Source organism: Acomys russatus, chromosome 17 (genome assembly GCF_903995435.1).
Source record: "Acomys russatus chromosome 17, mAcoRus1.1, whole genome shotgun sequence".
In the NCBI taxonomy this organism is placed as follows: domain Eukaryota; kingdom Metazoa; phylum Chordata; class Mammalia; order Rodentia; family Muridae; genus Acomys; species Acomys russatus.
Genome location: NC_067153.1, coordinates 32,776,569 through 32,792,073, shown reverse-complemented (window position 1 = coordinate 32,792,073; position 15,505 = coordinate 32,776,569). Strand labels below are relative to the sequence as shown.

Below are 15,505 nucleotides of genomic sequence, written 5' to 3'. Positions count from 1 at the left end.
AAAACTAAAATCAGCCAAGTACTCCAATGCAGCCAACTCAAACACTGTAGCTAATTTCCTCATACATGTTTCTTTTCAATTGAGGAAAACTCTCATACTGCCATCTTCACTCACTCATAGAAATGAGTTTAGTGGTAAAATTTGTGTGATCCATAATGAAAAATTGAAATGCAAGTAAAATGTGTCCTTGGAATAGTCATACAGATACTTTGATTACTACTTCCCTAGAAATTGTTCATCTTGAAAGAAATTTTTTCTGAAGTTATTTCTGAAGAATGTTGCATCAGCGTCTCTGAGCCTGGTGGTTCTGGGGGGCCGTGAGGTACTTCAGAAGCACAGGCACCCTCCTATCCAATCCCTCACACATCACAAGCACTGTGCATCATCACGTTACTGGAACCTGAAATACCAGTACACTATAAAAACACAAGAGTTCAAGTTCTTAAAACTTTTCTAAATTGACATCTTAACTTTGTTAGTTTCTCTCTCTCTCTCTCTCTCTCTCTCTCTCTCTCTCTCTCTCTCTCTCTCTCTCAGGAAGAAAAAGTGTTCTTGCATACCTTTTAGGTAGCAAAGGACAGAATTTGTTTAACTTTTTTTTTTTACTTCTACTTAGAATTGGAAGAATAAACTATTCTAAAACCAAGGTAATGACTTTTTTTTACAATAATCTGTACTCTTCTCAACTGTCCCTAATCTGGAAAATTAAGCCCATTAGAGGAAGGATATTTAACCCAGGCATGTAGAATCTAGTAAAAATAATGCTAAGAGGAAGACAGGAAGAGGCAGCCTCAGGAGCTCCCTCTGGGGGTTTCCGAAGTACTTTTCATTCATTGCCTCAGTTAATCCTGAAATAAGCCCTATGTGGCTGATGCTACTATTCTTGCCAGTATACAGTCAAGATAATTAAACTAGAGAAAATAAGAAGCCCAGACTCACACTACAAAAACTGGTGTTAGAAACTTCTGTAGAGAGAACAAAACCTGTACTTTTTATTGTTCTGCAGTAACCCAAGGTGGCATTGTTTTGCTCTGTTTATGTATTTATGCTGTTAACTACTATTGCTCAGTTGTTCAGTTTCTAAAGTCAGAATCAAAGTTTGATCATAGCAAACACTCCAATGACTTTAGAAATCACTTTAGCATTTTCTCAGAAAATTGGGAATAGTGCGATCTCAAGACCCAGCTATACCATTTCTGGGCATATACCTGAAAGATGCTCCACCTTACACCAAGAACATTTACTCAACTGTGTTCAAAGAAGCTTTATTCATAATAGTCAGAATCTCGAAACAACTCAGATGTCCCTCAACCAAAGAATGGATAAAGATATTAGGGCATATTTACACAATGCAATACTATTCAGCTACCAAAAAGAAGAAAATCTGGAAATTTGCAGGCAAAGTAAAGGGTGAATCAGGGCCCAGGGGTGTCTGCTCAAACTATTGCACTAACCAAGAACAATACAAGTAGTAAATACCGAACCCCTACTCTGATCTAGTCAATAGACAGGACATCCTCCACAGTTATGTAGAAAGCAGGGACTAGCTCTGACATGAGCTCTGGTGCCCCATATTTGATGACCTCCCCTTGGTGGGGAGCCCGGGTAGCACTCAAAGAAAGAATAGGAAAACTACCAAGATGAGACTTGTTAACCTGCGACCTTAAATTGGGGGAGGAGATCCCCCTCTGACATGGACCTAATGGAGAGTAATAGGGTGGGGGTGGGAGGGTAGGAGGAAAGGGAGAATAGGAGTGATGGACGAACAATTGAGTTGTAATCTGAATAAATTAATTAAAAAAAAAAAAAAGAAAAGATCGTCCTGAGAGAGATACCCCAGACCCAGAAAGGCATGCATGGTATACATTCACTTAGAAGTGGACAATAGCCCAATATAGATGTTCTCTGAGAGATTCCACCCAGCAGGGGATTGGGAGAGATACTGTGACTCACAGTGAGATGCTAGGCAAAGTGCTGGGAGTTGTATGGAAGAGTTGGGGGAATGGGAGGACTTGGATGAGGGAGACTGGCAAGACTTGCAGATCTGGTCTCAGGGGGTCCTGCACAAAACTGATGCACCAACCAAGGACAATGCACACAGAGAACCTAGCCCCCCTGCTTAGATGTAGCCGATGAACAAATCATTCTTGAAGTGGGATGGCAGGGAGCTGGGGACAGAGATTTAGCCACTGCCCTTTGGCAGAGAGTCCCTGTGTGAATGTAGAGGAAGGGGATGCAGGCTATCCAGATGAGACCTGAAAGGCTGTGGTCAGATGGTGAGGGAGGAGAATCCCACCTGTCTGAGGTCTAGGGCAAGAGAATAGAGTGGAAGAGGGAGGGAGGTTGGGAACAAGAAGATAAGAGTGAGTAAATTGCAATATGGATATAGTGTGAGTTATATATATATATGTGTATATACACACGCATATATGTACACACACACACACACACACACACACACACACACACACACACAAAAGCAAATACTCTACACCATCTATAAATTTTGCTGTCCCGGTGACCAAATATTTGATGCAGGAGCCCTTGAGAAACATTTCAAATATAAATAGATTATTAGAGGAAAAACTACTTGGTTTTGGAACCTATTAGTCTGTGATATATTCAAATAATGATGGCTACTCAATGTTGGGTTGCAGATGGGCTACTTGTGAAATATAGATATGAAAGAATTTAACTACTAAGTAATACAAGAACATAGATAGGAGTAAAAGTCACTTAAAAATAAACATTTGAAGAAGTGACTGCAGAAGAAAAATGATATGATACAATAAGGAATAAGAAGTAGACATTGAACACATCATGATATCATAACTATTTGGGACCATATAAGTACATATGTGGGAAGAAATTTGGAATCAAATTCATCTGGCATTTCAGGAGTTGTGCTGGTAACAGTGAGCAGGGGTACAAATGTGGCTATATTTTTTTTTTTTTCTAGCAAAAGCACACACATATCTGTTAGAAGTTAGAACCTTTAAACTAGAAACTGTTCTAACAAGTCCAAGACCTACACTGGTAGGTTACCCTGCAACTGCATTAACATTTGACTTTCCTTTTATAGAGCAAGCCCAGTATAGTTTGCTCTTCACAGATCCTCACTTTCTGAAGACAGCTTGTCACAGCAGGCATGCTATGGTGGATTGATAAATGTCTATCAAAAGCTTTAGTCTGTGTGATTTAGTAGGCTGCTTCCTGAAGCATAAGGACAAATACTACTTCTAAATTTAAAAATATTCTACATATGATATTTATTCAAGTGTTCATAGTGCCACATTTCTCTCCATGAATAATGCATATCCTATACAAGCTAAGTCCAAAATAAAAAGCACTAAACATTCTCTAGTCCTAATTTAATATCAGAATAAAGCCAAGGTGCATGAACATATACCCTCAAAATAAAAGAAATTATATGGTAAATTCTACACAGACAAAAGCAAGATAATTAATTATCTCTTTCTCCCTATATTAAATCTTGCCGTTCTCCTATGTAATTGTGAGAGTATGAAATCCTACCTTAAGACCATAGAGTAGGCTGAAAATGTAGCTCATTGGTCCAGTAGCTGCCTAATATGTGCAGAACCAACCTTCAGAATCACCACACATCAATACACTGAAAATATTACAAATCACATAGATAAAGTTAAATATTAAATGAATGTTTCTAGCCTATGTCATATAGCAGAAAAGTTAAAAACTGTACTCTTTTGGGTCATTAAATCCAATTGGTCTACATATGATTAATATTTTCTGATTTCAAGCAATTCCGGTGACCTCACTCTGACCTAAATCACAAGAACATTACCGTATTTAAAATTCAGATTTAAGAGGAAAATCTAATTCTGACTCTAGCAATGACTGTTTACCTTAGTGAATTGACTCATTGCCAATTAAAGGTCATTGGTGAATACCTTGCATTAATTAAGTAATTATTGACCCTGTTATTTACAGAAGAGTGAATTCTGCTTTCAGATGAACTTGTGTTTGGGTTTTGGTTCTAGCATACTTCAATTGTGATATTTTGTAAGTGTTAGGAACTTGAAATATCCATATAGTTCCCATAGGCTGCTTGTACTGCTGTTACTACACTATGGAGGGGCAGGGGAGGGGCAGAGGCAGAAGCAGGTGCAGGGACAGGGATGGAAGGAGACAAAGAAACAGATGGAGATAGCACATGCTCTAGTCTTTCTTCTGTGCCCTTCATTGCTTACTTTACTCACTAATCATTTTCTTTATTATCTTACCTCTTTTTTCCTGATCAAATTTCTTTAACCTCGATGGTTCCCTCTGCCATGCTTTCTTCCCATCAGTTTTTTCTTCCTTCAGAATCAGTTTTGAAGAGTTGTCTGCCTAGTTTTCTCTCTCTCTCTCTCTCTCTCTCTCTCTCTCTCTCTCTCTCTCTCTCTCTCTCTCTCTCTCTCTCTCTCTCTATGTCTGTATGTCTACAGAACTGTTTCTTGACATTCAGTCTTAATGAGAAGTAATTGTATTATTCTAAGACTTGTTTTTTCTTATATTTTAGTGTGCTGGGTCTGTGACACACACAAGTATATGGTCTTCTTGGTATCATTAATTTCAGCACTGCCCTTTTCCCAGCCTACTGCAAAGAGTGTATCCTCACATGTTGCTGGCTCTGTACTGTCAATCTTTTTCTCTCTATCTGTGCTTTGTCACATCCAATTCCTCCTCAGCTATTTGAGGAGAAAAATTATGTCTTTCACTGGGCTCTTTGTAAATACTGCTGCCCATTGCTTCTAAATGGCATTTGATCATTTCTTCCTTTATTAAGACCACACAGTGACTCCCTCTTTACTATTTTCCATTTCCTTAGGAAAGAGTCTACACATCTTCAAGTTAAGTTTGACTTTTAAGTTCATTGTTGATCTGGAGAGAGGTTGTCTGTACACTCCTATCCTTTGCCATCTTTCTCCTGTAAGATTTATATCAAAGGTTTTGAAACACCTGCCCATACACATCCACACAAACCATTATTGCATTTGCCATATCATCTATATACCCATTTCCATATTCAAATCTGCTCCTAAGTAGTCTTTCAGATTGCCACAATTAGAACAGTTAACTACATCATGAAGACAGGGCAAGGTTTTTCTACCTAAGGAACTTTCCACTCACTGGGCCATCACACTGTGGGTCTCATGGAATAATACCAGTTGAGAGTCAACTGAGCATCAAAGACTTTTCAGAGTGATTGACTCCTAGAACATGACCAATTTAAAAGTATGGTGAAAGTACTGTAAAAGCTTAAGCATCATTGAAATAGTTTTCTTAATAATGAAATTATAATAAAGCAATGACATAGAAAACGTAAATACGTTGTAGCTGATTAGATACAATGGAATTTATGTTTGCATTATATTTTAGGTAAGAACTTCTTTCTTAATTTATGAATAGCAGTAACACAAAAAACTTCTCTTCCACTTTATTTCCAGGATTTATAGTTACATTATTATATTTACATATAATATATAACATATAAATACAAATTAAATATATTTTAATTTTATGAATATATATATGTAAGCTACACATTTGAAAGCACAAAAATACAATTTTTAGGTAAATCTAAAAATGAAAGTGTATCCTTGGTTAGTAAATGATAATCTAGTGGATATCTTCCACTGATTTTACTGAAAATCTGTTTCTTTAAGTCAGTATTATCACATATAAATAAAAAAGAGCCACAGGTTTAGGACTCCAAAGAAAAGTTAAATTTTTGAATTTTTTGTCAACACATGAGTCATAATTTTACTTTTTGTTCTTTTCTTGTTGGTTCATGATAAAGAACAAGCACAAAGATGATTGGCTACTTCATACGTTTAAAATATATGACAAAATACATCATTTATTCAATTGCTCCAAGCTTCTCCAAGCACCTCAAGAAGCTTTTAAAATGTTATAGCTATTAATAAAAGTCCTTTCTTCTTAGAGAGCTATGTAGGCAGTGCTCATTTAACTTACCTAGGAACTCCTCATCAGAACTTTAGAGATCACCAAGGCACCACAATGAATATTTATCAGACTATTGCCTCTTCCAATGATTTTTTTCCTTCTGAAGCTTTCAAAAACGTATTAAAAACAAATGTTATGAATAAATAACCCAAACGGTAGCATTTCTTCTTACTAATCTGAAGCTGAATGGCTTGTAACAACAATGTCTTAATTCCCATGAGCGTTGACCTCATAAGGCATAGTTGTAGATACTTTGGCTTGTGAAGCCCTACTAGGCTCTGCATTTCTTTTTTCTTTTTTCTTTTTTTTTTTTTTTGGTTTTTCGAGACAGGGTTTCTCTATGTAGCCTTGGCTGTCCTGGACTCGCTTTGTAGACCAGGCTGGCCTCAAACTCACAGCGATCCGCCTGGCTCTGCCTCCCGAGTGCTGGGATTAAAGGCTCTGCATTTCAAACTCAACTGTAGCCAGAATATCTAAGTCAACACTACTCACACCATTCACTCACCTAGCCAAAGTTATTCAAGTCCTCAGCCATAATGATCTGGGTTTTATTAAGCTTTTATTTCCTTTATACTTGTTGATATTTTTTTCTTTGGAAAAATATTTTATTAATTTATTCATATTACATCTCAATGGTTATCCCATTCCTTGTATCCTCCCATTCCTCCCTCCCTCCCATTTACCCCTTACACCCCTCCCCTATGACTGCGACTGAGGGGGACTTCCTCCCCCTGTATATGCTCATAGGGTATCAAGTCTCTTCTTGGTAGCCTGCTATCCTTCCTCTGAGTGCCACCAGGTCTCCCCATCCAGGGATCGTGGTCAAATATGAGGCACCAGAGTACATGTGAAAGCCATACCCCACTCTCCACTCAACTGTGAAGAACATCCTGTCCATTGGCTAGATCTGGGTAGGGGTTTGCAGTTTACGGTCTGTATTGCCCTTGTTGATATTCTTTAGGGCAAAAGCAAATTACAGGATGAAGATCAAGGTCATTGTAGAAAGGACTACAACATCAAAGGCCTGGGTATTAGAAAGGCATGTTCTTCTGGTTAAGGGCAGTAACCAGTCTACAGTAATTCACTTTTGAAACCCACATTGTCTGATCATTCACTAAAAGACAAACTCAGTGTGCTGGTTCAGAGATGGTAACCCAGTACTCCGCTGACTGAGATAGGAAAACAACAGGAGTTTGAGGTTGCCCTGGACTACGGAGTAAGAACTTGTCTCAAACAATACTAAAGCGAAGAACAACAGCAAAAAATAAAGTTCTGACTCTGCATCATCTTTGATAGAAATACAGCTTTGGACAGGACAACCTGGAAACAGAGATCTTTCTTATCTTACAACTTAATATTATAAATTATAAACCTTTTTTTTAAATTAGCAGGACATTTATTTTTCCTGAAAGCCCTAAAGCATGATGTGACGTTGTATGTCCTTGGAGTTGAATTTTAAAATTTGAGTGTGAATTACTTTTATATTCATATTTGACACGTAAAATTGGGTGGTATTATTAGTAAGCCATTATGTGGCTCAAAGAAACTGAATTTTGACCTGTCTTCCTGAGTTACAGAATATATCCTCAACTAGGAACACACCTACTCTATTCAGACCCATGGCTTATTATGCAACTTTTCCAAGTTTCGTAAAGCAATTAGACTGAGGCTGCGTCAATTACAGTAAGTTCCACTCAGGACTGTTACATTTTGGAAATATAGAGTTGGAGGACTAGATACCTCTGTGGGCAGGCTGATTCATTTGTGCCATTTTAACACTCCCTGGAGTTAGACATTTGTCTCCACTTAAGGGGAGACTGGAGTTACTTTCCTTTAAAACTAGTACTATGTAGTTGCTCTCTTAAGCTTTCTTGCTGCACTTATGTCATCCCCATTTTTAAAATGACTCAGAAAGTAATGAAACAAAATGGGAGAGAGTCTGAGATTCACCAACTTTGCTTGATTGTCCTTTGGCTCTTAGACTGCTATAACTCTCGGCTATACAGATTATCTTTTAGAATGTTTCTATGTATAGAAGAGGTTATATATCTCATAGTTTTTCCCCTGTAAATATTTTGTTCCTGTGATGATACAAAACAGAACCCTGAATACAATTGGTACATATTAATTGAAAATACAATCATAGGGCTAAACAAAAGGCGTCCAATCTAGTGTTGAAAAGCTTCTGTGCTCATCTCTGTGTACAAATTAGACTAGTAGATCATAGTATACAATAAGAGATGGAAAGAGAAAGCTCTAAATGAGGAGAGGAAATGAGAGATATGTAGGGGAAGAGAAAGAGTGAACTAGTAGGTGTTTGCAATTTGACAAACTATTTGTACAGTCTGGTAACTTCTCTATATTATATCATGTAATGAAATATCAAATTTATTCTGTACTTTGTGTTTCCATCTCCATAAATGGCCTTTCAAACATTCCAGGTATTACATACCTATAGATTCACAAGTTGAAATCTTGCCCTCCAAGCATCTTAGATTGTGATCTTAATTGAAGATGTCATTTAAAATGCTCTTTAAGGAAGGTCTGTAGGATCTTCTTAATGCTTCTAAAAATAGGAGCTGTAAACATGGACGTATATATGAAGGGAAAATGAGAAAAGACATACGGAGAATTCCATATCCATTCTAAGGAAAAATCCCTGTCACAAATGCGTTATGCCCTATAAAGAAATCACTCCCTGATTTTATCAGTCTAGCCCCTAGAACTGAGATAAGTTTCTGTGTAATTCAAATTGTCCTATGTTGTTACTGTAGCCCTTTAATATTAATAGATGTTGGTCTTTGCATTATCTTGGTCCACATTCTTAAAAATACTAATAATACTAAGTTTTCTACCATTTATTTGCTACAGCTGCTTTACAAATATTATTGCATAAGTGATTGCAATGGAGAAATAATTATTTTTAAAAATAAAGATTTACAAATGACAGATTTGCTCAGTGGCCTACAAGAAATAATAAAGTCAATATCTACACCCACATCCACAACACTTAATCTTGACTCCTGCTACCAATTAATACATTTTATTTTTTTAGATCACAAAAGTTAAAAATTAGCATAGTACTTTAAAAAATTCACTTATCCGGTAACTTAGTGAGGACCCAAACAGTTTATTTTCCAAGTTTTCTGTAGATTTCCTAAACGACGAATGCTGAGTATCACTATATCCTCACGGCATCCTTGCTCTTTTTCAGATTAATGTTTGGGGTTGTCTTGATTATAAGCATCCAGATGATATTCATGGAGAATAACATTCAGAAGCCTAGCTTGTTAGGTGAAGATGCTATTCTTCTTTGGATGGTCTGTGGTTGTGAGGTCCACTCTTTTCTTGTCCAGTAAGATCTATATAGCAATCAAATGTCCACGAGCCCACAGACTGCTATGCACACTTCTCTCTCTATCTTTTCTTCTTTCTTTCCTCCCTTCCCTTCCTCAGTTTATTCTTTTCTCCATTTTCCAATTTCTCTGAGAAATTCTTTTCATGAGCAAAACAAAACAACCCATAAAGATGCAGAGAGAGAAGGTAGCGGAGGTGAGTTAAGGTGAAGGTGGAGTCCTGAGGGAATCCCTTGAAAACTGCTGTGGAGTTTGTTTCTTTTAGGATCGAAGTTTTCAGTGTTTCCTTATTTTGTTTGGCTTACGAAACATAATTATTATAATTATTTTTGTATTGTTAAGAAAACTAATCAATCTGAGTAGTTATTATTTCAAAAGAAGAGATGAGAGAAACTGAGTCAGATTTGTTAATATATGTCAGAGGCCTTCACGATACCAGGGATTGACACATGCTGCCTCACTGGTATAAACATTAGGTGAGGATGAAAGAAGCTTTTACTTACAGTACAATGTGCAGCTGCTGGTTAGATGAGCAAAGCACTTATGAATATTGGTGAAATTTATTAATATTGTTCATCCACTAATAAATTATAAGAAGTATTCTATTTCTAGCAGTATTCTAATTTCTTCTCATTTCTTGGGCATCAAAAGATGATTATTTTATTTCATAATTATGTATTTAAATATGCAATCAAATGCATGGTACTAGGTATAACTGAATGGGATTTACATGCATTTACCTTAGTGCTTGTATATATTTATCACATCTCAGTAGATTTCCTGAGGATTTTTATTATTACATTATTTTTCTTACTATTTTATCTCCCATATTCAGTCACCAATAATATTCTGCTATCTCAGATACCAAGATGATATCGAAGCTATCAGCCCTTGTTAGCTGTTGCCAACATAGAACCATCCTAAACCACCTTAGCAACCACAAGCCATGTACTAAGCTTCTCATTTTGACCTAACAAACGTTCTTTCTGCGGTCTCCTGTGCTTCAGACACATGCTTTTTTAATGTTCTTAGGCCCTGCCAGGTGAACCCTGGCTGGGACCACAGCCCTAACCATTGATTGGATCTCGCTTACTGGAGACTACTGGGATTCTGACAAACGTTTTTGTTGTGATTTCCCAGAATTTTCCAATGTTCTTTCCTCTGAGAGAGAATGCTACGTAAAACCATGTATTTATTTGCAACAAGTTATCAATAAACCCATGAGAGCATTCTGTTTTGATATTGCCATTACAATGGCCATACAATAGAGGACTTTCATGTTGATTATGTGATGTAGCCATATAAAATCAAGCTGCAAATAAATAAATAAATAAATAAATAAATAAATAAATTAAATGGTTGCAGTATCATGAAGAGTTGTTTGAAGCTGGACAGGAGCACCTCAGGTGGGAACCAGTTGTCCTTCCCATTAGGGCACAACTTGTCCAGGCATACACCCTAAAGGTAGTTAAATAAGGTATTTAAAAATTAGATGCCAAAGGGGAAAGTACAATGTTTGCAAGTCAATACTTTTAAAAACACGCTAGACTTCTGCATTGCTCAGTTCCTTATAATCTGCTTATTTTGTAGAGAATCCATAAATAAATAAATAAATAAATAATAGTAGCACTAGTAATATTATTGTTTCTGTAACTATAGAAAGATGTAATACAGTGTGAGAAATGTAAGCAACTTTTCTAGAATATCCCTAGGACAAAAATCTATCTCTAATAGAGGCATACATCAATAACTACATCTAAATTTTAAAAGAAAAGGCAATATGGATTTTCCTTACTCACCTGTTCAGTTAGGTTCTAAATGTTGATGGCAAGAGACTTGCTATTCATAAATCTGATAAGTTCAGCAGCATTTACAAGCAGGAAGGGGCACTGATGTGATTGCTCTGCTTTAAAGGGTAATTAAACCGATTGATGTCGAAAGCTGAAATGATGCTACCCAGCCATACCTCTGTCAGATGAGAGTCAGTAAATGATGTAGTTAAGACAAAACACAGGCTTATCACGATAATTAAGTTGGCTCACTATATTACTGACAAAGAAAACAGAGCATTTAATTTAACATAATTTGGGACAGTAAAAGACTTATTACTTTCCTAACATCTACAAATATTCCTTAAAATTTAAATCTATTTGTTTACAGATTGAGAAAGTGGCTATTAAAGCCAAATTGTACTGTAGCCAAGTTGAGACTACAGGAGGAATCAAAGTAAAGAGCAGTGAAGAGTATTTTGTTTTCATGCTTCTCAAGTACCACCAAATATTTTACATTGCAAGATATTTGTTTTTAATGTTGATAAATGCCTACACAAATTGTTTATTTTTTATTATATTTAATCAAGGATGCATGGATAATTATTTTAAGTTTTGTTTTTATCTGTGGTTTATGTGAATAAAGGGGTTGACTCATCATTGAGAAAATTCCTGATTCACTAAAACTTTGGGATCATTTTGGTTGACATTTTTCACTGTGACAAAAGAAAAAATATGTCTCCAGTGTACAAGTAGAAAAAGGAGATACTGGTCATTTTTTCTATAATAATGAATGATAGCACTGGGGCAGAAAGAATCATAAGAAACCACTGTCAAGCGAGGAAGTCTTTTGAAAGAGGTATGTTGCAGTAAATCCGAGATTAGAGAAAGTTACACAAGAGCCAAGACTACCTGTACAATTCCATGAGTATCCCTGCACTAACAACATATAAAGGTTAGCAAATTTGAAAGATGAGTGCAACTGAAATACAGAGGATTCCATGCTATCTAATCTACTGCCTTAGCATCTGTTTGCTGTTGAGTTGTATACCCTCTCTGTTGGCCTCAGACTTAGCATTCTCTCTCAGTTTTTCTAGTGGCTAAGATTGCGGGTACAATGCACTTTGCTTGCTTTATATTTTCTTTTATTTTTTTAACTCACTGATCTTATTTGAACCTAAACGACTGTACTATAATGATCAATGACCTCCTTATCTCAAGTGTAAGGAACACCATAAATGAAGTTTAAAAAGAGCTAAAGGTTAAGGAAACGTGCTGGAAAATGTTACACTCTACACACGAGATGACTGATACTCATATCAACTCATAGCTCCTGTGATTACCTAAACAAGACTGGCATAACATCAAGCCAGTTAAAATTTCCATTAGAGAGAACAGAGCAACTTCAAAGGCCACATGGCTCGCTGAGCAGTTACTGGCAATTGATGACTGCCAGACCCTCAATGACTATCGGCTTTTAAGGGTGTGGCCCAGGGTAGATGGCCCGGGCGCCATTGAATGATGAGCCTACTCCCATGCTTATACAAGCAGCACTTATTTGACTCAGTAGATTATAAATTATATAGATTATAAAACAAAAGAAATGTGTCCAAAAAGTGGCAAGTGAAGGGACAGAAGAAGAAGGCAGAGATATGGTGAAGATGCATTGTGTACATATATGATCTTTTCAAAGAATAAAAAAAAAAAATCAGAAGAAAAGATGGAGAAAATTCTTGCTGAGAAGTACTCACAGGAAATTGTATATATTTGAAGACAGGTATTCTTTCTGTTTGAAGCAGAAAATAAGATCATGCCTCCTCCTTTACGCCAAAAATCACTACTGACAAGAAGTAGAAATACTATAATTGCTCAAAGTCAAGAATCAATCTGCAGTCTTCTTATATGATACATGCATACTTTATATAAAATGCTCATTTAATTGATCTTGCTGTGTTCCACTCCCAATAGGATAGTGCCATTTTAACTGGTCTCTGAAGAAAATGAACTTATCATTGAATAACTTGGTTTTCTCAGCAAACATCTGTGTGTTTGCACAGCTTGAAGTATGGGGATAGTTTTTGTGACAGGTAGAGTGAATTATTACATTCTATTGAAAAGTGAAAATTCATGTGGATAGAATTAGTTGACTGAGCTCTAACTCTTGAAAGATAAAGGGAGTTTTTTACTGTGCTGGACTGCACGCTGAGGAAAATGGTTAACAAAAAATAAATAAGCTACACCAAAACTTAAAAAATCATTCATAGATATACTCACTCTTGCAAACTGAGAATAAAAACTCATGTGCACTGAAAATTAATAACCTTTCCTCAATTTATCAAGGAGCTGAGCTGGCAGGGTAAATTACCATTTTGGCATGTGTAAACAAATTGGTTCAGAGAAATTTGGTGCTTCTTAAAACATCGATTGTTCAGATCACACAATGCTTTTTACACCTCAGACTTGCTAATTGTATCCATAGAACTCCAACTAAAAACACTGTAGTACAACTCAAGAATCTGCAAGGCACAGACCTACCATGTGAGGTAAAAAGGGAGCTTAACACAAGCAGACCCATTAAAGGAAGCATACCTAAGAGGTATCCGTCCATATACAGGGCCCTACAACTATGTAGAAAGGCATTAATTTCACCTGAAACCAAAGCAAAGGCATGAAGCCTCACTCTAAATCTGCTTATCTCAATGTCTTTAATCCATTACATGGTGTTGATCCCAAACTGCAAGGAATAGCAAAAGCAAGCAAACTTAGAGTTTGAAAAGAAAAGGTGTCATTAGATCCTTACTCATCTGTTGCCTAAGTCTAAGAATGACTAGTTAGGAGCCAAAACCAGCTGTGATTACTATATCTAGGAACCGAAGGGGGAAAGTCGACCCTATGAAAGAAGAAATGTATAAACAAGACAATGGTAGTACTAAAGAATCAGAAGAAATGTTGGAAGTCAAGCAGCCATTTAGAAGAATCAAAGCATACCATACCTTCCACAGCTTAGCAGTATACAGTAGATGTAAGATGGTCAGTGGGGCATGACATATTTCTCACTATGAAGAAAGTGAATTAGAAGATAAAATGTAGGGGACATTTTGACATCAGGTAGGGGGAAAATACCTAACTTCGATACCTGACAAAATGGGTCCTTTGACAACAAAAGAGTCATCATTTTCCTAGATGAAAAAGAGTTAAGTAAATTCATGTTAGCACATATTCTGCACACAATATTAAGGGAGCTTTTTAGGGCAAAGGATGATGATCAGCTGTGTGTCTGTATCTACATGAAGTAAGGAAGAGCAGAAAGGATTAAATGAGCGCAAAATGAAATCTGAGTGCTGAGAATCACAGACTAAAGACAAATAGCAACATAGTTAATGTGGTGGCGCACACTTGTCATCTCAGTACAAAGCATGCTGAGACAGCAGGATTACTATGAGCTTGAGGGCCATCTGGGCTATGTAGTGCATTTAAGAACAAGATAACCTGTCCTACATAGGAAAAAAACTGTCACCCCATAAGAAAGAGAATACTTTTTGCCACCAAGTTTGGGTAGGAGACCTGAGGAAGTAACTTTTTAATGGATAGGAAGTGTCAGTGTTTCAAGATCAAAGGAGTCACGGAAGTGAATGGCGATCGTGGCTGCACATCATCGGGAAACATTTAATACCACCAAACATTACCCTGCAAATACGCTAAACAGTCATGCCTGCCAACATTGCCATTAAGCTAAACACAAGTTCTAGCTGTTGCCAACACAATCCCTGAACATATGGATTAGCTTTCTCTCTTTACTTATCTACATTCTTGTGCAATAGTGAGAAAGGAAAATTCCTAAGATCTACCACTTGCCACTTAAGTGTTAATCCCACGGACAAAGAGACTTCAAATTTGTCATGGCAAAGAGAACACTGTGGCTGGGAAAAGACCTCTACCTCCAAACTAAACAATTTGAATGCACTATGTACTTTCCTAATAATATAAATATTGACGTGTTAATTATGCTAGTTCAATACATATATGTAAGATGGTAGCTGTAGTGAAGCTTTCTGTGTGAAATGTAATTTCTCAGTAAATCAAACACCACTTAATATAAAATGCTTATGTAAATAATGTTATCTATAGTTAATGACAGTGATATACATTGAAATGGCATTAAAAGCAAATATCGTTTATTGACAACTCACAATCTCAGTATAACCACAAGAAACGTAGTATAATCTACACTAGTATGTCCTTCAGGATATCTGACATGTGTTCCTAAATATGGCCAAGGTCACAGACACGTGGAAACTAAAATTTTCACAGACCAGCTCCTACTGGAGAGATATAACAATTAAATGCGGCATCATACTACATGCTGTACCAAATAGAATATGTTAACCAAAA

The 15,505-nt window shown here is 36.6% G+C and overlaps 1 long non-coding RNA gene across 1 annotated transcript; it reads right to left on the bottom strand.

Moving 5' to 3' along the window:
* Positions 1–3,530: 3,530 nt before the first annotated feature.
* LOC127201858 (uncharacterized) lies at positions 3,531–8,548 on the bottom strand. The gene is made up of 3 exons (XR_007832214.1): positions 8,441–8,548; positions 5,998–6,094; positions 3,531–3,631 (listed from the first exon to the last, which is right to left on the bottom strand). It is a non-coding gene; the product is annotated as an uncharacterized LOC127201858 (long non-coding RNA).
* Between the last annotated feature and the right edge of the window lie 6,957 nt (positions 8,549–15,505).